Raw genomic sequence first — 24238 nt, forward strand, 5'->3', positions numbered from 1 at the left:
CACAAAGTGGTAAAGCCAGCACCACTATCAAATTTCAGAATACTTTTATTACCCCAAAGAGAAACCTCATTCACATTAGCAATCACTCCCCATTCCTTCCTCCCCTTACCCTCTGGCAAAAACTGATTTATTTACTGTCTCTTTGGATTTGCCTATTCTGGATATTTCATATGAGTAGAATTATACAATATGTGGTCTTTGTGTCTGGACTCATTCATTTAACATAATGTTGTCAAGGTTTATCCTTGTAGCATGTATCAGTATTCCATTCTGTTTTTTAGACCAAGTTATATTGTGTTGTATGGATGATATCACATTTTGATTATCCATTCATCAGTTGATGGGCATTTGGCCTGTTTCCACTTTTGGATTTTATGAATAATGCTGCTATTAACTTTTGTGTGAACATATGTTTTTATTTCTCTTGGGTATATATACCTAGTAGTGGAATTGCTGGATTATATGAAAACTATGTTTATCTTTGTGAGGAACTTCCGAACTGTTTTCCAAAGCAGCTAACCATGTTACATTCCTACCAGCAATGTGTGAGGGTTCCAATTTTTCCATATCCTTGTCAATCCCTGTTACTGTCAGTATTTTTTATTAAAGCCATACAAGTGAGTGAAGTAGTTTCTCAGTATTGTTTTGATTTGCGATTCTGTGATGATTTTTGATGTTGAGCATCTTTGCATGTGTTAATGGCCATTTGTAGATCTTCTTTGGAGAAATATCTATTCAGATTCTTTTCCCATTTTTTAAATGATTTGTCTTTTTATTGCTGAGTTATAAGAGTTCTTTAAATATTTTAGACACAAGTCCCTTATCAGATGTGTGATCTCCAAATATTTTTCCCATTCTGTGAATTGTCTTTTCACTTCATTGTATCCTTTGAATCACAAAATTTTTAAAATTTTGATAAGGTCTAATTACCTATTTTTCCTTTGGTTATGTGTGCTTTTGGTGTCATAGCTGAGAAACACTGCCTAATCCAAAGTTACAAAGATTTATTCCTATATTTCTTCTAAGAGTTTTATAGTTTTAGCTCTTGCATTTAGGTCTGTGATCCATTTTGAGTTAATTTGTGTATATAGTGTGAGCTAGAGGTCCAACTTTATTCTTTTACAGATCGACATCTTGTCATCACCCAACCATTTTTTTAAAAGACTCTTCTTTCCTCCATTGAATTGATAGTGTATAGAAATACAACAGATTTTTGTATATTGACCTTGTATCCTGCAAATTTGCTTAACCCATTTATTAGCTCTAATAATTTTTTGGTAGGTTTCTTAAAATTTCTATGTACAAGATCATGTCATGGGCTAATAGAAGTAGTTTTACTTCTTCCTTTTCAATCCTAATGCCTTTTATTTCTTTTTCTTACTTACCTAATTGCCTTGGCTGGAATGTCTCGTACAGTGTTGAATAGAAGTTTTAAGAACAGACATCTTGTCTTATTCCTAGTATTAGTCACTATTAAATATTATGTTAGCTATGGGTTTTATGTGATTCCCTCAGGCTGCAGAAGTTACTTTTTATTCCTGGTTGTAGATATTTTTATTATGAAAGGGTATTGGATTTTGTCAAATTCTTTTTCTTTGTATGTTGAGAGGATCATACATGGTTTTTGTACTTTATTCTATTAATATGATTTTCATATGTTAAACCAATCTTACATTCCTTGGTCATGTTGTTTAATGCTTTTTATATGTTGCTGAATTCACTTTGCTAGTATTTTGTTGAGGAGTTTTGTGACTGTATTCATAGGTTTTTAGTTTTCTTTTCTTGTGATATCTTTGTCTGCTTTTGGTGTCAGACTAATACTGACCTTATAAAATGAGATGGAAGTCCATCGATTTTTTGGAAGAGTTCATGAAGGATTAGTGTTACTTCTTTTTTAAACATTTGGTAGGATTCAGTAGAGAAGTCATCTGGCCTAGGCTTTTCTTTGTGGGAAGATGCTGATATATTGATTTGATTTCTTTACTTGTTACAGTTTTATTCAGATTTTCTGTTTCTTCTTGATTCAGTTTTGGTAGTTTGGGTGTTTCTAGGTATTCATCTAGGCTATCTAATTTGTTGGTATGCTAATAGTATTCCCTTTAAATTCTTTTTATTTCTATTAAGTTGGTGGCAATGTCACTTCTTTAATTCCTGGTTTTAGTAATTTGAGTCTTCCCCCTCTTTTACTTGGTCAGTCCAGCTAAAGATTTGTCAATTTTGTTGATATTTTCAAAGAACCAACTTTTGTTTTTGTTTATTCTCTCTACTTTTTTTTTTTTACTTTTATTGTTTTTATTATTTCCTTCCTTCTGCTTGCTTTGGGTTTAATCATCTTTCTCTAATTTCTTAATTTGGAAGGTTAGATTACTGATTTGAGCTCCTTCTTTTTAATGTAGATATTTACAGCTATTAATTTCTCTCTAAGCACTGTTTTAGCTGCATCCTGTAAGTTTTTGTATGTAGTATGTTTTCATTTATCTGAAGGTGTTTTCTAATTTCCCTTGTGATTTCTTTTTGTCTCACTAGTTATGTAAGAGTGTGTTGTTTAATTTCCACATATTGTGAACTTCCTCAATTTCTTTGTTATTGATTTCTAATACTTTTTAAAATTTTTATTTATTTATTTATTTATTTAACTTTTTTATTGAGTTATAGTCATTTTACAATGTTGTGTCAAATTTTGTTTTTTTATTGAAGTGCAGTTGATTTACAATGTTAGTTTCAGGTGTACAGAAAAGCGATTGTCTACTACATTTTTTAAGGGGGGCATTTCCCACAGTTCTTGAAGTGAGTTCCCAGTCTGTGAAGTGATTGAATTCAGTAATTAAAGCCAGAATATTATTTGTTACTAGAATTTTCAAATCACACTTCAACTTACTTTCCAGACATTTGGTTCAAGTTTGCCATGCATATTTCTTCATGATGAATGAAGAACTCCAGTTTGAAATAACCTTTATGGAGTGAAAGTGGACAGAAATTCTCAATGGCCAGTATTATTCATTTGATATTTACTCAGTCATATTTTCTATGCTATTCTATGCCAACCATCTGGGTTTTGTATATTTGAAGTTTTCTTGACAAAATCATCATGAGCCAGCTGTTTTTACTTATTTTTAATTTTAGGCTTCCACATGAATAACCTCTGGTGAGTGGTATGAGAAGCTGTTAAAACAGTTATCATTTATTGCTATGGGTATGTAGTCACAGAGCCAAGATTTCTTTTTCAGAGATGATTCTGTGGATATATAATGTTTATTGAGCATCCTTAGTCTGCTAAACACCATTTAGAAAATAAAATTGGGCAATGCCCCTTCCCCTGAGTAAAATATGCCCAAGGAGAGGCAAGAAGATCCTTTGCTGTGGAGGTCAAATATGTTGTCTTTATGGATTCAGTGGTAATCGAGTACAGGCTCCTGGAAAATGAAGTGACCACAGCATGCGTTTATAAACTTCTTTCCCCTCCCTTCTGAGCAAACCACATGAACTCATGATGTAAATATAACCAGCATTCTTGACTACAGATCCCACTTAAGTTGGAGCTGGTAATGTACTTGGCTATCTATGAGCTTGCTGAAAGATAATCATTATTCAAATTACAAAATGGTAAAGCCCATGGGATCTCAGAAATCACCTGGTCAAATCTCTTCACCATTCATGGTTGTTTTGTTTTGTTTTTTCATCCCCATTGAATCTACAGCATCAAGAAGAGTTCCTGGCTCACAAGTTGTTGGGTGAAAGGGATCTTCTTGAAATTTCCCTGCCCAAGACTCTCCCTTTTCACTGTCATGGCAGGTCCAGACTCCTTGATCTGCCTGTCAGGTCCCTCCATGATTTGTCTCTGCCATATCTATAATTAGATTTCCTGTTACTCCTCATCACATACCCATAAAATAGGCTCGTAGCCCATTCTTCCCTACATAACTATGTGTCACACAACTCTACCAAATCCAGTACATACTTCAAGGTCCACTTCATCCATCTAAATCCTGTGCATATTCTGAGGGCCACTTCTTCTCTGACAACTTGAGGCTACATTAGTTTTCCTTTCCTGAAATTCCTGTCACACCTACAGTCAGCATTATAATTTACTATTTAAAAGTTTAACATTTCTGTATCCCTGTGTAGTTTTTAAAAGTACTTTACTTTTATTTTTTTAGCTTTGTAACAGTCCTGTGTGGTTGGACATGAATTATCAATCATTCACTCAAGAAATGTGTTTTGAGCATTTACAATGTGCCAATGCCCTAGGGAGAGGTAAGGGGTATAATAGTGGACAAAAAAGAAGACCCTGACCAATGTTCATTGTACTTAAAGGATAGAGACTGACTTTAATCAAATAATCATGCAGTAAGTGTAAGATTACAACAATAGTAACAACTGCTAACATTTATTGAACATTTATTATGTGGCTGGCACTATTCCAAGTTCTTTACAGATATTAACTTACTCTATGTTCTCAACCACCCTATGAAGAAAGGCTTATGTTGCACATGAGGAAAATTACAGTTGTGGTACATAAAAGTGTGTGATAATTCAATTTCCATATATATTAAATAGAGATGTTATGTTAAACAAATTTGTATTGGTAGAACCCTTAGGTCAGTGACTGACTTGTGGTGAATATGTCTGAGTATTAGCTAGTATGAAGATGATTGTGAAAGATTAAAATGGGAGAATCCTGTTAGAGACATTAAGGGAAGCTATGATCTGAAGGAAAGGCAGGTGTTAATGAGGCCGAGTGGGTGGTTGGGTGATGGTGCTCCAAGCAAAGGTAACAGCACGTGCAGGTGCTCTGGGGGCAGTGGGCGGGCTTGGAGGCAGGAGCCTAGAATGCAGCCATTGTGACTGAACCATAAATGGGGTGGGGAGCATGATATCAGATGAGAATGCAGCTGGGAAGCTGCTAGATTCTGTAGGGGCCTGGCCATGTTAAAGATTTTAGCCTTTAATAGTCACTGAAGGGTTTTTAACAGGGCTTATATGCATTTTATAAATTATTTTGGCTACTAAGAAAAGAAAAGATTGGAGGGGCTATGAGTGGATTAGAATAGGTGATTAGGAAGACTTTGCAGTAGTATAGGGGAGAGAAGATGGTAGTTTACACAAGTCTAGTGAAAGTGGAGTTGGAGAGAAGTAAATGGATTTAATAGAAAAAGATAGAATTTGGTGATGGATTAGAGAGATTAGAGGTTGAGGGACAAGACATTGGGGAAATGCCTAGGTTTTTGTATAACCACTGAAATAAAACCACTGGAAAAGGCAAAGTTTTAAGGGAGAAAACCATGAATTTAGTTACATACACATTGAATTTGAGATGTCTCTGAGACTTCCAAGAAGAATTGACAAGTAGCCTGAGCTCTTGCATGGTCTTGACTGGTGTCACTGACACAGAGGTGATGATAAAATCCTAGGCATGGATAAGAATATTCAGGAGAAGTATATAGTGGAAAGAAAAGAGAAGAAGGCCTGAAACTGAGCTTTGAGAGATGCTTGTGATTAATGCTTGGGTAGAGGAGAATACTTGCAAGAAGCCAAAGCAGAGGTCAGAAATATAAGAAAAAAAACTGGGAGAATACTGTCATAGAAGCTGGGACGTGAGAGCATTTCAAGAAGGGAAAGCGGTCAGTTGTATCAATTATTGGAAAGTCAATAAGACTGAAAAGTGTTGGATTTGTTGACATCAAGCATTTAATCAGTGAGGCACAGGTGATCTCAATCAGTGGTGCTTCAGGGGTGTAATGGTGGCAGGGCCTCAGAGGAGAATTGACTGAACTGGAAGGAAAGGAAACAGAGGCAGTTAGGTGAGTAGCTAGAAGGGAACCTAGGATCCAGGAAGGGTTTTGTTTTGTTATCTTCAATAGAAAAAAGAAGTTGAGAATGCTTCCAAACCTTTGAGAAGGATCCTATTGAGAGGGAAAAACTGAAAAAGATACATAGATGAAACCAGACTGTATAGTCTTCAGGGAGGAGCTCTGAGAGGGTGGAGGGCATCCATAGCACAGGAAAAGAATTTGGCGCTTAGGTGGAAGAGGAGCTTTAGGAGGAAGGACAGACAGCTCCTCTGTTAAAACAGGAGGGAAGGAAGACAGGATGAGTACAGGTGAAAGTAGGATTATATGTTTGGTAGTAAGAAGATAGGGAGTGCCCATGTAATAGTTTCTACTTCTAATGTGAAGGAGGAAGACAGTGTCATCCACTGAGACGATGGGGCAAGGAGGAGGAACCAAAGTTTGATGAGAGAGGGAAGGTTTGAATTAACAGTGAAGATTGGGAGAGTGTGATGACCTAGATGGTTCATTTGGAGATTCTCTGGACCAGTCTGCCCTCTTATGTGGCTCTTAGGAATAGTGCACAAACTGCTCGTAACCAGGGCCATAGAGAAAGAGGAAGATGAAGTTCATTCAGGTTTAGGGATTTTTCAGGTGGATGAAATGGAGAAAAGGAGGAACAATGGAGGCTAGGGTCTTGACAAAATAGTGAAATCATATAGACCATGGAATCTAAACTACATCATGAGGGAAAGTAAGGAATTGAAAGAAAACTGATGAGGGTCAATGAATGAGGGTCCTGATAAGGTCAAAGAAAGTTGTAGGAGTAGTTAACAGGCAATTTGGAAAAAGAGAAGGTTGCAGTCAAAGAAGATGTTCACATTAGAGATTCTGAAACTGGCAGTTACAGATGATGACAGGGCCCAAAGGGTGATGGAAGGAGTGGGTGGCTCAGGTGGAGTCAAAGAAAAGAATGTTGAGAAGATAAAAGAAATGAGTGGCCAGGACACTGGTGGATGGATCCTCTTTTTGATTGTTGAAGTCACTCAGGATAATGGCAGGGCTTGTGGAAAGAAGATTAATGGGCCAGTCTTAGCTTGACTGAAGGGAGAGTTACAGCAAGGGAAGTAAATAAAAGCAATGAGAAGGGGAAAAGACTTGTGTATGCAAGTGGCATGGCCCTCCAAGAAGCTGCCTCTTCTTTTTCGTTTTAAGTACAAGTGAAAGAATAATAGCCAGGGAATGCAATGAGAAGCAAAAGAATGACAGCCTCCCCCCTGACCCCCATTAAAGGAACATTTAATAAGTTAAAAAGGGTAAAATCATTACCCTCATCCAGATATAAAATGAAATATGTTAAAGATTTTAGTTAACCATTATTAATGAGAGAACAAGTTAAGATTTCCAAAGGTGAATCCACATTTATAGGTCAAGAAAATTGAAACAATCTTGAAAATAAAGGCAAAACTGGCTTCTCCCTGAAGTGGGGGAGGCAAGTCAATTGCACTTCCACTGGACAGTGTTTATTTTGCCTTGCTCTTCATTATCTACAATGCACAGAGATGTAAAATACCTCAAAAGCAATAAAAGGCTAGAATCAGATAACCCAGAAAGTTCAGCTCTAAAGAATGCATAGTTTTCCACTGAAAACACCACTATATTTTTTGCTTATTCCAAGTTTCAGTACACCTCTCATCCCTGAGGTATGTGGAACCTGAGAGTATAAACAGCACCATTTGGGCGGGGCAACAGGAAAATAGTGTCCTTAAGGGAGAGTCAGATTTTAATGAGCATAAGAAATTGAAGAGAAAACTTGACAACACAGGGGCTTTTACAGGCTGTGGATAATTAGTTCCAGAGGGCACAGTGGAAGAGTTTGGAAGGCAGAGTGAGGCTGAGAGAGGGGTAGGGATGTAGAAAATAATACAGGCATAGTAATGCATTAGGACTGTGGGTTCCAGTGGTGGTGGGACTGCCTTCCCATCTTAGGGTTGTCAGGTAGAACACCAGAAGCCAGCTAATTTTCAAATTTCAGATAAACAGGGTTTTTTAAAAATAAGTATGTTCTGCTGTTTTTGTTTTTAATTTTGCTTTTTTGTTTTGCTAAATCTGGCAATTCTATCCTAACAGGACATCTGTCAATGTCTGGAGAAGTTTTTTGATTGTCATAACTGTGGGGGGAGGGGTGTTATTGGCATCTGGTGGGTTGAAGCCAGGGATGCTGCCAAATATCTTACAATGCACAGGGCAGCCCCCACAAAAAGAAGTTTCCAGCCCAAAATGTCAATAATGCTCAAGTTGATAAACCCTGTATTTAAACAATGATCTATAAATTTTTTATCACAAACTCTCCTTTAAACATTTTTTTAAACATATACCCATGTTATTTATACATTATATACATGTACTACTGTCCTAATACGTACATTTTTAAGTCACAAAAAACGTTTAAAAATGTAAAACTAAAGGAAGATATAAAGCTGAAATAAACACACTATTTTAAAATATAAAACTTTACTACCTATACAAAAATCCCTTTTTGGTCCTATGAACTTTTTTTAAGCAAGAGCAATCTGGTTGACTTTGCTTTATTTTTGAAATGGTGGTTTAACACACTATGGTATTACGATTTCAAAAATTTATCTTTATGATCTGTTTCTTAGTTGATTTTAATGGAAACAGAACTCAACAAAATAAAGGATCCAAATGGAAAAACATTTGGCTGGGCTTACTCAAACAAGAAACTAATTTTTCAGTCCCATTGAATTTTATTAAAATTCAGCTAGTTAATTTTTATCTTTCATGATATCAATCAGTTGCATTTGCAAATTAATCAGAAGATGTTATATTTTTAACAAATATATTTAAAATTCACTATATCCCTTTTATTTGGAAGATTCTTAAACACAGTATAAAACCATTTCCAAGATTGTATGTGTGTAAACATGAACATTTTATAAGTGACATACTTCTATACTTTTTGGCAAAGGAAAAATCCCACCTAAATGGAAACACTTCTAAATATAATTTTTCAAAATATTTGTTTACAATAGCTTTCAAAAGGCAGTTGTCACTTATTACACTGTCAACTTTATCTTGAAAGAAGAAAATTTAAAACATTGCTTTTTAGTATCTATTAAGTTGCATACTACTGATAGTCACCCTATCATCATTGAAAAAGTCAGCAAGTTTGAATGCCTGTCTTTTTGTAAAAGAAAATTGCACGTTACTTATAGTTTCTAACAACTATTTTAAAACTCTGACAAGAAATACCTAGCAAATCTCTGAGTGAAGCCAAATATCTTTGTCATCAATCCTTTTTTCATAAAGGCCACTGTATTATAAAGATTCCACCACATAAAAGTCTTGATTCTACCAAAATGAACACATTGATGTCATCCTTTAAACACAAAAAATATATAATATGGGCAAGCACCACTATCAATCCATCTGTTCTGGAGCTCCTGTGTCTCCCTCGAGATACCAGAATGACTCATAACCAGCTGCCATCCAGACCAAATAAGGATGCCAGTGTCCATCTGTATATTAAATAGTAGCAAAGCTGAATTTGTTATTTTTTTTAGGTTTAAAAAGTATAAATAGAAATCTAACATTTTCTGTTAACATCCCAGTGGACCATCATGCACACCCTGGATGTGCTCACCCTCCTTCACTGTGGGGACCACTATGTTAGGGGATGGGGTAGCTTGGGACCATTTCCACTTCACTGGGGAGGAGCATAAGGCCTAGACACATGCAGCAAATTGAAGTCAGAAAGGCCTGGGTTACAGCTTCCAAAATGGCTCCATTGTTCAGCTGTGTGGTCTTGTGCAAATTACAAAATCCCTGTGTTTCTGTTTCTGTATCTGTAAAATAGAATACTATTGTAAAGTGGAGATGATAATACCTCATGGGCTGTTGTTAGGATTCAATGGAAGAATTTTGTTAATATAACCATACCACCTTTCCTAAAGCCTCACAAATTGAGCACACCACCCAAGCTCTTGCCCTTGGCCCTCAGCCTTGGCCTCCCCATCTTCTTCACATGACCCTTCACAAGGGTCATGGAGGCCATCGGTTGAGAAGCCCCTCAAATTCAGGTCTCCCCAGGGCAAAATTCCTCTTATCCAAGCACAGTACTTTTACGTGCTCTAGAACCATTTCATGTTATCTCCTCATCTACCTTGTTCCATCAATTATCCCCTTTCTCCTATATATTAACCCACTCCAATGCTACTGACCTTTTCCCCTAAATTGGCAAATATGCTCCAGTGTCTCCCAACATTGAAAAAAATGTTAAACCTAGGTAATAAGTTAAATTCTGTATTTATGCTCTCCCTCAATTTCTGAGAGTAAACCATGAATAACAGTTTGATTAGTATTTATAAATCCACCTCATTATTTTAAACTCCTGCTTAAAATAGTGCTCTATAGTCAGCAAATATCTTGAGTGTCTACATTGTTTGATGCACGGAGGGTATAGCACTGAACTAGCTGGGTAATAGCCCCTGACCTTAAGGAGCTTACCTTCTAAAGGGAGTAGGGCACAAAACGTCAGTAAGGTAATCGAGTAAATATATATAATATGTTCGATAATGATAACTACTTTGAGGTTTAAATAGGGTGGTCAGAGAAACTATCACCAAGAAAAGTAATATTTGAATAAAAATTAAAAGGAGGTGAGGGAGAAGCCCTCATGGATATCTGGGGGATGACCATTCCAGGCAGAGAAAATAGCAAGTGCAAATGCCCTGAGGCAGGAAGAAAGCTTGCCATGGAGTTGTAGTTACAGTGTCTATATATGGGCAATGTTATTTAATTTTCAAATTCAGTCAAGGTCCTATCTGCATATATTGAAATCAAAAGACTAAATTATAAAGTTAAAAACCATCGGCAATCCTTATGTAAATAAATAAGGGGCAGTCGGGAGAGAGGTTCTTTTTATATACACACATTAAAAAGTTGGAAGAAAATCTGCACAACTATTACTGTGCTCGTTTCTGTAAGCTGCCACAAGACCATAATTGACATTTATAACTTTTTTTTCCACTATCCATTTGTTATTTCCTTTGCCCTCAGCTAGATCCTCTTTTTCTGGTCTGGGTTCTTTACCTGCTGGGGCAAATGAAAATTTCATTCCTGAAGAATCTAAATCCCTTTCAGGGTCCTGCTTTTTTCTGGGTTGCATTAATTTTCCATTAATCTTTTCGATTAGAAGTGGAAATGCTCAAAGGCTTCCCAGAGAATCTCTTGGGTTCCAGAGAAACCCTTGGATACCTGTCCCTATGTTTAACAGAGACCCAATCCCCTCATGTAATTAGGATGAATCACCTTACCCAGTTGAGTAATCCTTTCTTAGCTATTGACTCTGTGACATGAGGAGCCCAAAATGGCTAGATGGCATCTCACCTTCCCATTCAAAGGGACTGTTATTGTGTTTCATGGTAGAAGCATTCCTTTGTTGAGTACTAAGACCTCCAAACCAACAGAACTCAAAGTTACAGACATGGGAAGTAAAAATTCTGTAAGTGAATTATTAGGTGTAAGAACGAGAAAAGTCACTTGCATTTCCAACCCTTGATTCATGGATCCATGTGTTCTCGCTGTGGAAGGAATAGCACTATATACCAAGGAATAATACTGAAGTTTGTAAGACAATCCCAGTCTTTCAAGACTCTATCTCCTCCCTGGTTTTGGTGCTGAAACCAAGCCATCAGTAGTTCATTCCAGCACTCTTTCAGGCCAGCTCCTATTGGATAATAAGGTACGTGGAAAGGTCAATGAATTCCACAGACATGAGCCCATTGCCACATATCTTTTACAGGAAAACATTTTTGTTAGAAGCAACACTGTATGAAACACCATCATAGTAAGTAAGGCATTCTGTTTAAGTCATGGATGGTGAAGCTGGCAGAAGCACCATATGAGCAGAAAGGCAAATCCATACCCATCTAGTAAGAACAAATTGCTGTTATGAAAGAGGTCCAGTGTGACCAACTTGCTACCTATCAGCTGACTGCTTCCCCCAGGGAATGTCACATTGAGGCTCCAGTCTAAGCCTTTGTTGTAGGTGTGTTACGCTTACTGAGGAGCTTACTCAGCCAGATCAGACTTACTGAGGGGAAGTTGACGTTGCTGGGTCCACGCAACATGGCCATATTATACTTGAGCTTATTGAGCAAACACTGGTTTATCTGAAGAACGAGGTGAAGTAACATTCATACTGAGTGTAATTTTGTCCACCTGATTGAGAGCCTCTTCCACAGTGGATGTCCTTTTGTGAGCATTTTTATGAGACTCAAATATCATTACATTTTGCCTACTTGAGAGGTCCATTCATACACCTCTTCCCCATACCTTCTTTTACTTCTTTTCCAATGCTGCTATTCTTTCCAACTCCATAAGCGTATAGTGAAGCTATCAGCAACTGCCCATTAGTCAGTGTAGATGTGTTCTGGTCATTTTTCCATCCAGATATAGTGGACATCCAAGTGTATTTCTTGGCTATTTGCTCACTTGGAGGATTTTACTTCACCACTGTCTTTCAAAGATACTCCTTTTAGGGGTTGTAATGCTACAGCAGTTAGCTTCTGTTTGGTGCAGAATTATCTGTAAATCAAACAAGATACAGGTAAATTAAATACGTTGATTTTCAAATGTTAAACTAACTTTCAATTCCTGAGAAATTTTTTGTCTTCTCTCTCTTTTTTTCTTTACTTTTTTCTCTTGATCAGTCTGGCTAGAGGTTTGTGGATTCTTTTGATCAATTTTTAAAAATAGTTTTTGTTTTCATTGATTACTGCTATTTTTGCCCATTTTCTGTTTTGTTGATTTCCACTCTTATCTTGATTATTTCCTTCTGTTTTCTTTGGGCTTAATTTGCTCTTTATTAAAAATTTTTTTTATTGAGGTATAGTCAGTTTACAATGTTGTGTCAGTTTCTGGTTTGCAGCACAATTCCTAAGTCATACATGAATATACACATATTCATTTTCATATTCTTTTTCACCGTAAGCTACTACAAGATATTGAATATATTCCCCTGCACTATACAGTATAAACTTGTTTATCCATTTTATATAAAAAATATGGAATGCTTCACGAATTTGCATGTCATCCTTGCGCAGGGGCCATGCTAATCTTCTCTGTATTATTCCAATTTTAGTATATGTGCTGCTGAAGTGAGCACTCATCTTGTAAACCTGGATGCCAAATTCAACACCTACTCAAATTCCTCCTAAGAATCTACTGGAACAAAAGCATTAGAGAATGATACAGACTTTATTGAAACTTATGAGAGAGAGAGAGAGAAGGAGAGAGGGAGAGAGGGAGAGAGGGGAGATGAGGTTGTATAACATGCACACATCCCAATGCAGAGAACTTAAACTCACATCCCTTAACACTTTAAACATTTCTTTCTCCCCCAATGTCTCTCCTGTGAGATGTCTTTCTCTTTCTCCCAGGAAGATTCAGCCTTTCAACCCCTATGGTTAGGTGAACTTGTCCCACTGCAGGGGTGTGTGTCTCACTCTCACTCTAAGGGGTCTTCATGAATTTCTTCTAAATGAATATAAGCATCTTTCCCAAAAGGTAGTCTCCACCTCTCGGGGAGGGAAAAAAAAGTTCCAGTTCTCTAGACCACCAAAAAAGGATCCCTTTTCTCACTTGCTGACAAGTAGTATTTTTGTGTTTCCAACTAGCTTGTAAGCTGCTTGAGTGCATAGCTACATAGTGTTATACTCTGTATAGTACCTAATATTACAAAGTTTATAGGAGGGATCAGTTGGCATAGAATTTCTATGGAAGGAAACAGGATTTTCAGAAAAAGCCTATTTGGTGGTTCCTCTAAGTTTTGACCCCTATTTTCAAAACACCAAGCAATCCAATAAAGGTTTTCCACCTTTATTGTGTACCTTCAGTTCTGGGCACTGTACTGAACAGGTTGTAGTTTACCTGTGTGGCATACATTCATTATTCATATCTTTCATTTCCCGTATCACTTAGGGATTGGGTTCTACTGCTGGTAACAAAGACTTGACTGCAGTGGCTTAAAAAAATTATTTTCTCATGCAAAAGAATCCTGAAGTAGGTAGTTCAGGGTTAGTATGGAAACTACAGAAGGCATCAAGGATCCAGTCTTCTACCTCCCCACACCACCTTCCTAAGAACCTGGCTTCCATCTTCAAGGTGCCACTGCAGTGGCAGAGAGCTCTGGCACTCCAGCCATCAGGTCCTAATCTCAGCAAGAAAGAAGTGGAAAGGTAATGACAAAAGGCAAAAAAAAGGCCTTTTTAGTAATTTTACCAAAAGTCCTATGCAAAAACTTTTGTTTATACCTCATTGGCCAGAACATAGTCACATGGCTACCATACCTATTCACAATGGAGACAGAAAAATATATTTTTTAAATGCCCCTTGACTTCTGCTACTAAACAGAGGGTAGAATGCATGTTGGGTAGACCACTAGCACTTCCTGCCATAGTTCCTCTTGAGTTTTCTGTGCATGTCCCAGTACTTGGCATTAAGTTGTCCTTGGAATCAATGAATAAATGAATAAAGCATTTTAGATAAATCAAGCAGTTCACAAGATGTAAGTGATCTTTTAAAAAATTAATTGATTTTATTTACAGAGCAGTTTTAGTTTCACAGAAAATTCTAATAGAATGTACAGGGAGGGAGTATAGCTCAAGTGGTAGAGTACATGCTTAGCATGCACAAGGTCCTGGGTTCAGTCCCCAGTACGTCCTCCAAAATAAATAAGTAAGTAAGTAAGTAAAACCTAATTACCTCCCCCTCAAAATTTTTTTAAGATCTTAAAAAAAAAGTACAGAGTTCCCATATACCTTCCCCCTACCCCACATAGTTTCCCCTATTATTGACATCTTCCACTGGTGTGGTACATTTGTTATAATTGAGGGACCAATATTGATACATAATTACTAACAAAAGTCCACAGTTTCGAGTTTTCTTTTTGTATTGCACAATTCTTTGGGTTTTGACACATGTATAATATCATGTATCCACCATTACATTATAATACAAAATAGTTTCACTACCCTGAAAATCCTCTGTGCTGCACCTATGCACCCCTTCCTTCCTCCCCAGAACCTCTGGCAACCACTGATCTTTTTACTGTTGCCATAGTTGGCCTTTTCCAGAATGTCATGTAGTTGGAGTCACACAGTATATACCCTTCTCAGACTGGCTTCTTTCACTTAGCAAAATGCATTTAAGTCTCCTCCATGTCTTTCTGTGTCTTGATAGCTCACTTATTTTTATCACTGAATAATATTCTGTTGTATGAATGTACCACAGTTTGGTTATCGATTCATCTATTGAAGAACATCTTGGTTGCTTTCAATTTATGACTAAAGTTGCTATAAACATTTGTATGTAAGTTTTTATGTGGATTAAGTTTTCAACTCATTTGTGTAAATACCTAGGAGCATGATTGCTGGATTGTATGGTAAAACTATGTTTAGGTTTGTAAGAAACTGAAAAAATATCTTCAGAAGTGGGTGTACCATTTTGCATTCTAGCCAGCAATGAATGAGAGTTCTTGTTGCTCCACATCCTCATCAGCACTCAGTGTTGTCAGTATTTGGATTTTAGCCATTCTAATAAGTCATTCAATGAAATAATTGTTTTTGATTTGCATCTCATTATTATTTTGATTTGCAATTCTCTAATAACATATAATGTTGAACACATTTTCATATGGTTATTTGGATATCACATATCTTCTTTCAGGTGTTTATTCAGATCTTTTGCTCACTTTTTAATTGGGTTGTTGAGTTTCAAAAGTTCTCTCTATAATAGTCTTTTAATAGATATGTGTTTTGCAGATATCTCCTCTAAGTCTGTGACTTGTTTTCATTCTCTTGTCTAGTAAATTTTTTTAGCATAAAGTTGTTCATTATATTTTTCTAGTTTATATCTCTGCTGTATTTTGTTATGTCCCTCCTTTTAGTCCTAATATTATTTATTGCTATTTCTCTTTTATCTGGAACAATTTTGATTGAATCAGGACCTCGTGCATGCTAAGCATGCACTCTTATCACTGAGCTATACCCTCCCACCTACCTGGATCAATCTTACAGAGCTTTTTCCATTAGTATTTTCAAAGATCTAAACTTAGTTTCATTGGTCATATGAATTGTGTCTTTTTCTATTTTATTAATTTATTCTCTGATTTTTGTTATCTTCTTCCTTCTAGTATTTTGAATTTATTCTTTTGGTTTTTTTTCTAATGAATTAGCTGATCACTTACATAATTTGCTTTTAGTCTTTCTTATTTTCTAGTGTAAAAAGCATATAAGGTTATTAATTTACCTGTATCCTAAAAGTTTTCATTTTGTATAGTATTTTTATTACCTCTAAAAGCTAATATTATACATTTCCATTGGGATTTCTTCTTTGATCTTTCAGTTACTAAGGTTTTTTTTTTTTTTTTTGGTGGGAGGAGATAATTAGATTTACTTATTTATTTATTGTTCAAGAAAGTACTGGGGATTGAACCCAGGACCTCATGCATGCTAAGCATGCACTCTACCACTTGGTCTATAACCTCCCCTCTTACTAAGATGTTTTTTAAATGTCCAAATATACAGGGTTTTAAAAATAATCACTTTATTATTGATTTCTAACTTAATTGTAATGTGGTTAGAGAATGAGATCTGCGTGATAGCTTTTTTTTTTTTTTTGGCAACATGTACAAAGTTGCTCAATGGCCTAAATTAAAATTTTCTTAAGTCTTCTTCATATATTTTAAAGTATGTGTGTTCTCAAAATTTGGTTACAGTGTTCTATACATGTTCATTAGAAAATGCTAATTAATTGTGTCAGAGACTCCTGCAACGACTGGTGATTCTTGGATGTCTTTTCTTTTTTAAGAGTGCTATAGAATGAATGTTTTGTGTCTCCTCAAAATTCATACATTGAAAACTAACCCCCAATATAATGGTATCAGGAGGGAGGGCCTTTGGGAAGTGATTATGTCATGAGGTTGGAGCCCTCATGAGTGGGATTAGTGCCTTATAAAATAGGCCAAGAGAGCTCCCTATCCCTTTGGCCAAGTGAGGACACAGTGAAAAGACCATGGAAGTAGGCACCCACCAGACAATAAACTTGTCAGCACCTTGATCATAACTTTTCAGCCTCTGGAAATATGAGAAATGAATTTCTGTTGTTTATAAGCCACTCAGTCAGTGGTATTTTGTTATTATAATCCAGAGGGACTAAAGCAAAGAATGAGGTACTAAAAAGCTGATTGGAAATTCTTTATGCACAAATGGGGCTTGTTGATTGGGCCTTAAATGTTGGATGATTGCTTATAGACCTAGACAGTGTGCTACGAGATGCCTCAAATGATATATATCCTTCCATTCTAATCTAATTTCTATCTTCTAAAATTATATTGATATTTGTTTGTCTGCTATTATCTCCTATCCTGTTCTTTTTCGGGTTTATAAACATTTCAGTCTTTTACTTTCATCTAAAAAACTCCACTTTTTATTTAAGTATATATGCATTCAGAAAAGTGCCCATAAATATGCAACTGGAGCACACATGTAAATCAGTACTCAGACTAAGAAACAGAACATTATTAACCCTTCATGAGCCTCCCCATGTTCTCTTCCAGAGTCATTACTCCACCGAGAATAATCATTACATTGACTTCTAACAGCATGGATATTTCGGTACTTTTCAGTTTAGGGCTATTACAGGGTATGGGTATGTGCTTTTTTTGTCCATGTCCTTTTAGTGCACGTATGTACACATTTCTTTTGGGTATATACATAGAAGTGAAATTATTGGGACAAAGGCTATGCATGTATTCCACTTTAGTTGATACTGCCAAATAACTGAACAAAGTGATTGTATCAACTTATGTTCCCTTCAGCAGCCTATGAGAGTTCTGGTTGCTCTGCAGTCTTGCCAATACTGGGCATTTTCTGTCTTTTTCATTTAGCCTTTCTGGTGGGTGTGTAATGGTATCTCATTGTGATTTTAATTTGCATTTCCTCCTTACTTTTTGTTTATTTATTTATTTTTGGTGTTTCAGGATGGAGCAGATTAAAATGCGGGGGGTTAATTCTCTGTATCAGCCAGAAATTTTCCCCTTATGGGTAATTATCTAATGAAATCTATAACCTTTTTTCCTGTGCTGGAGACAATACAATATAGAGGATGAAGGCAACAAGCTTTGCAATCAGACATACTGAGGTTTGAGTCCCAGCAGCAATTGTTACTTGCTGAGTTACCTTGAGAAATTTATTTAACCTTTTTAAATTTTATGTAAAATGTCACTAATAATGGTACTGCCTCATAATGTTATGAGGATTAAATGAGATAAAATATGTAAAACGTTTTGTAAAGTTCCTTGCATGCTGTGAGCACATAATCACTGAATGGCAGCTATTATTATACTTTATATTGTTTATGCACATCTCATTTCTCCTTCTATTTTACACATGCTATGACAAAGCAACAGCACATACCACACATTAGCTGCCTCACATATAATTGTTGATGAAAAAGACTGGTTGAAATATTTTAAATATAAATGGAAGATACTGTGGTTATTGTTATAAATGATGGCACAAATTATTATAACGCTATGGCATAAAATGCACTGGAACGCGGAATACATTATTTAAACAAGTGTCTCTTCTATTTACCTTCAGCATTTAATAGTTAAGCAAATTAATGCCGTAGAGAAACACCACTGAGGCTAATTTGTAAGGACAGATGTTCCATACTGCATTTATGAGAGTTCCAGAGGCTTCCTTCTTTAAAATCAAAACCAAAACAAACAAAAATATCACCCAGAAACAAAAACATAAACACTACTTTTCAGAAGAGATGTTAGCCCTTTCCCATTTTAACAGATCCTTTGTTCAGCAGTGGAGAAAACTGGGGAGGCAACAGCTGCCCCAGCTGCTTCCGTACAAGATGGCGTCGCCCATTAGTACACCCTAGGGGGGTTATGTCCTCAGCCAGTCACAGGACCGGAAGTGGTTTCGGTCCTAGTGGATCCGGGTGGGTGCGTGCAGGTGGCCACAGAGGTTCCAGTTCTTCAGCGTGAGGTGCCGCAGGTGTTCGGGTCGGGTCCCGGGCCACAGGTAAGTGGGGATCAGGGCCCCGGGAGGCCTTTCTTCAGGCTTGTGCGAGCGGCGGAGGGAATTTCTAGTGCGGATCCAGAGAGGGCTCATGGAGCTGATGTTGTCACCGTCTGCGGGGGCGACTGATAGCGGGGACCTCGCTGTCCCCGAGGCACTTGGCCCTGCCCCTCTCCCCGCCCCCGGCGCGGTCTCCTCTCCCACCTTGCCCGCGGCGGGGGCGGCTCAGCACCCAGGTGCCCAACGGGGGATCTCACCGCGGTCAGCGGGCCCCCACGCCCTTCGCTGGCCGCCTCCCCGAACCTCCTCCTGCGGAGTACCTGCCTCATGGCTTCTTGACCCAATTAGCTAGAAAGGAAGCACCGCGGGCAGCCTCTGGCAACTCCCTGGGCGCTGTGTATTCCACGCGTCCGCAGATACAGTTCTGTGCCCTCGATTCGTTGGGACCTTCCCCGTCGCCATTGTTACCACCCTTCTCCTCCCAGACCACACCTGCTGCTCTGGGCCCTGCCGAGAGACATCGCTTTCTCTTTTCGCATCACTGGAATAGATCAAAACTAAAACCTTAATGATTATTTATTCCAAAATTGATACCTGTTCGTTAAAAAGATAAGCAAACCCAAATCTTTATAAGCCTTTGATATACTAATGGGCGCAAACTACCTTAGAAACCCACTCCCTGAAAACATTAAAATATTTATATTGTATTTTTAAAGTTGCATTACAAGGACAGAAGGAACGGCACCGAACGGTTTAGATAATATTAAAGTTGTGAAGTGAGAGGGAAAAGAGGTTTAGTAGGAGGAAGGAATTACTAATTTTGGTCAAGTTGGACTTGTTTTAAAAAATGTATTTGTTCTTCTATATTTATTTTAGTTGTTCTCCATGCATATGATCATAGAAGAAATTTAAACAAAATAGGTCTTTTTTGACTTATCTCTTCCTATCTTTATCTTTTCTTGTTTAATCTGTTGCCCCAAAGTAAAAACTGTTACCAGTTTGGGGTGGTTTTTTTCTGTTTCTTTTTCTTTACATTTATTGACACGTGTATATACATATAAGTAAGACTTTGTGTTAAACTTTTACAAATGTGTATTTTACAAATGGAGTATATTGTACCCCTTCAACAACTGCACTTTTTATGCCTTAAAGTGGGTCTTGGAACTTTTTCTTTGTCAATATGTAAACGTCTACCATATTCTTTTTACTTGCTCTGTAAACTCCAGAGTATATTAAGACTTCATAGTATGTGAGATTCCATACAGTTTTTCACTGTTAGGGTGTGACACGGAGCATTTCTCAAGGATAGAAACCTGCAGGTGGAATTGCTGGGTAGGAGGGAGGGGACATTTAATGCCAAACTGTCCACCAACAGTATATAATAATACTCAATTCTCCAACTCTTTTAAACATTTGATGGTATCCATCATGTTTTACTTTTGCCAATCTGGTGGGTGGAAAATGATTGTAATTTGGTGTTTTAATTTGTATTTCCCTAGTTATTAGTGAGATTGAGCATCTTTTCATGATTGTCAGCTATTTGTATTTTCTCTTTTGAGAAATGTCTCTTATTTTATCGGGTTGTCTTTTTATATATAGTAGTTTTTTATATATTCAGGATATTAATCTCTTGTCATTTATATATATTTGAAATATTTATTCCCAGTGTAGAGCATTTTAGAGTTGTTACTTATCTTTTAACCATATGGCATCTTTGTTGAACCAGTTGTAATTTTATGTTTAAATGTATCAATCTTTTACTATGTGTATTTTGTATTTTGTGACTGTCATTCCCTACCACTGTGGTTCTCACATGGGAGGTATTTTGCTTTCTAGAAGTCATTAAGCAATGTTAGGAGACAGTTTTTGGTTGTCATCTAGTGGGCAGTAGCCACGGATGCTACCAAACATCCTGCAATGCACAGGACAGCCCCTACAAAGCAGAATTTTTCTGGCCTAAAATGTCAGTAATGCTGAGATTTAAAAATCCCGTTCTACTCTGAGGCAGAATTTTCTTTTATGAGTATGTTTTCTCCTGTTAGTTCTTACGTGTTAGTTTTTCTCTAATTCCTCTGTGTGAGTGTATGTGCGTGTATATGTGAGAGAATGGTGTGTGCATAACTATTGTTTTCCAAACAATGTCACTCTGAATATTCAGTCCATTCTTGACCCATTAATCTAAAATGCTGCATTTATCATGTACTAATTTCTCACCCACACAGTGTCTGTTTCTGGACTGCCTTCTGTTCAATGTCCTAATTTCTATTTTGCTGGACCAATACCACAACATCCTGTATTAAATATATATTATACTTTGATATCTAATAGGGTAAATTGTCCTTCATGATTACTGTAATTTTATTGGAAGTTGTATACTTTATAAGCTCACATACTCATTATTTAATGAGTGTTTTGGGGGTAATCTTACAATTTCTTTTCCAGATTAACTTTAGAATCAGCTTGCCAAATAGTTTTTTTTTTTGAGTGGCTTTATTGAGATGTAATTCACACAATTCATTGTTTAATGAGTACACTTTAGTGATTTTTAGTATATTCACAGTTATGCAGCCATCACCACAATCTAATTTTAGAACATTTTTATCATCCCTGAAAGAAACTCTATACCTCTTAGCAGTCACTCTCCATCCTATTCCCCAATACCACAGTCCTAGACAACCACTAATCTTTCTGCTGTTATAGATCTGAATATTTCATGTAAATGGAATCGTAGAATTCGTGGTATTTTATGGTTGACTTCTTTCACTTAGCATAATATTTTCAAGGTTCATCCATGTTGTAGCATGAATCAGTACTCATTCCTTTTTTTTTTTTTGAAACAGGAACACATTGTCCTATATTTGTGTTTCTCAGAATATTGTACAAAGGGAGTAAAACTCCTATTCACACTTTGCTTAGAAAGATTTGGAAGTGAAAGTTCCCCATGATACATGGGGTAAATGTTCATTACTTTTGATTGCTGAAGAAAATTCCATCCTATGATGTATTTGTTTGCTACGACTACAGTATCAAAGTAACACAAACTGCAGTGGCTTAAAATAACAAATGTATTCTCTCACAGTCCTAGAGATTGTCAAGTCCAAAATCGAGGTGTCAGCAGGGCTGTGCTCTCTAACAGCTCTATGGGAGAATCCTTTCTTGCCTCTTTCTAGCTTCTGATGTTTGCCAGCTATCCTTGGCATTCCTTGGCATTCCTTGGCTTGCAACTGCGTAACTCCAACTTCTGCCTCTGTCTTCACATGGCCTTCTTCCCAGAGTGTCTATCTTCAGATCGTAACTCTCTTTGTGCTAGTCTGTCTCCATGTCTCTTCTCCCAGTCATGTAAGGACACCAGTTATATTGGATTGAAGGCCTGTTCTTCTCCAGCATGACCTCATTTTAACTTGATTAGGTGTGCAAAGGCCTATTTCCAAATAAAGTCACATTCACAAATACCAGGGGTACCACAGGACTTCAAAATATCTTTTGCGGTGATACAATTCAACCCATAACATTATGGATGTACTACATTTTATTTATCCATTCATCAGCTGATGGGTATTTGGGTTGTTTCCACCTTTGGGCTATTGTGAATAATGCTCTTGTGAACTTTTGTGTGGACATGTGTTTTTATTCCTCTTGGATATATACCTAGGAGCAGAGTTGCTGGATCATATGGCAACTCTATGTTTGATTATTTGAGGAACTGCCAGATTATTTGCCAAGGCAGCTGCTCCATTTTATGTTCCCAGCAACAGTGTGTGAGAGTTCTGATTTCTTCATATTATTTATTGCCAGCACTTATCATCTGTCTCTTTAATTAGAGCCATCCTCGTGGGTGGGAAGTGCTATCTGACTGTGGTTTTGACTTGCATTTCCCTAACAGCTAATGATATTGAGCATTTTTTCATGTGCTTATTGTCCATTTGTATATCTTCTTTGAAGAAATGTCTATTCAGATCCTTGCGTGTTTTTAATTGGTTTATTTGTCTTTTTATTAATGCGTTGTAAGAGTTTTTTCATATATTCTATATACATGCACTTACCAGATATATGATTCGCAAATATTTTCTTCTATCCTGTGTGTTGTCTTTTTCACTTTCTTGATAGTCAGTTCATTTTCAAGAAAGTTTTTAAAAAAGTGCTTGCATTTAATTTACTACACATTATTTTGAGTATTTCTATAAGACCTTTTCTCCTTTATTAAAGGAAAATAGGGTCATTATAGTACCGTCTGTAGAGGGTCGTTGAGAGGAGTAAGTGAGTAATTATACATGATTATACATGAGTATCATGTCAAGCACCTAGCACGTGCTCCTTGCTCTGTGAGTGACAGCTACTGTATCTCTGCTCTTCCAGTCTTCTTCTATATCTTTGATGAAGTTTTCTATTTTTCTTCCCTATTGATCTTGCACATTTCTTATTGAGTTTATACCTAGGTTTGTATGTGTGTACATGTGGTTGTTATTTTAAAGCATGTGGTTTGTAGTTTTAAAAAGGTGTATGTTGCTATTATGAATGGAATTTTCTTCGTATTTTTATAATGGGTTTGGAAAGCTAATTTTTTTTGTTTGGTGTTTATTTTTTATTTTTTTTAATTAAAAAAATATTTATTGAAGTATAGTTGATTTACAATGTGTTAGTTTCAGGTGTACAGCAAAGTGATTCAGTTATACATATATATACTTTTTCAGATTCTTTTATACTTAAATGATTTTTGTGTGTGTGTGTTTTATATACATTGTTTTATTTGATTTTTAAAAAATTTTTTTATTGAGTTATAGTCATTTTACAATGTGTTGTCAAATTCCAGTGTAGAGCACAATTTTTCAGTTATACACGAACATACATATATTCTTTGTCACATTGTTTTTTTTCCGCTGTGAGCTACCACAAGATCTTGTATGTATTTCCCTGTGCTATACAGTATAATCTATTCTACATTTTAAAATCCCTTCCCACCCCCTGGAAAGCTATTAATTTTATATTCATTGAACTTTCAAAATTATAAGTTGTAACACTTGTGACTTGTTTACTTATCCAAGTGATTCTGGTGCCGCTGTTCTGTTAGGAACTGTGGTTCTTTTCCATTCTGCCGTCTTCTGCCCTGATTGGAATCTTCTTCCCCTCTTGGCTCTACTATTGTGAGACTTCTAACGGGTCTCCCAGCTTCTAGCCTAGCCCCTCACCAGTGTAGCACCACACTGCCATCATGGTATTCTTTGAAATATGAGTCTGCGCCTGTCACTCCCCCGTAAGTCTGTTATTGGCTTGCCACTACCTATATGGTTTTACCTTACAGGATAATATAAGCTCCTCATGACTTGACCTGTATCTTCCAGCATCATCCCT

At 36.8% G+C, this 24238-nt stretch overlaps 1 protein-coding gene and 1 non-coding gene across 4 annotated transcripts in view; one reads left to right on the plus strand and one right to left on the minus strand.

Annotated features, from left to right (window-relative positions):
* Positions 1-24238, plus strand: part of EXD2 (exonuclease 3'-5' domain containing 2) — a 69244-nt gene that overhangs the window by 3240 nt on the left and 41766 nt on the right. For 2 of the 3 annotated variants that reach the window (XM_031679163.2, XM_006206933.4), the window contains exon 1: positions 18799-18892. The exons of the other annotated variant lie outside the window; for it this stretch is intronic. The gene's annotated coding sequence lies outside the window, so the exon portion shown is untranslated. Of the gene's footprint in view, positions 1-18798; positions 18893-24238 lie in introns of those variants that run through there. 3 annotated transcript variants of the gene reach the window in all.
* Positions 12851-12957, minus strand: LOC116281122 (U6 spliceosomal RNA). Its single transcript, XR_004190573.1, has one exon. It is a non-coding gene; the product is annotated as a U6 spliceosomal RNA (small nuclear RNA).

Source organism: Vicugna pacos, chromosome 6 (assembly GCF_048564905.1).
Source record: "Vicugna pacos chromosome 6, VicPac4, whole genome shotgun sequence".
Taxonomy (NCBI): Eukaryota; Metazoa; Chordata; class Mammalia; order Artiodactyla; family Camelidae; genus Vicugna; species Vicugna pacos.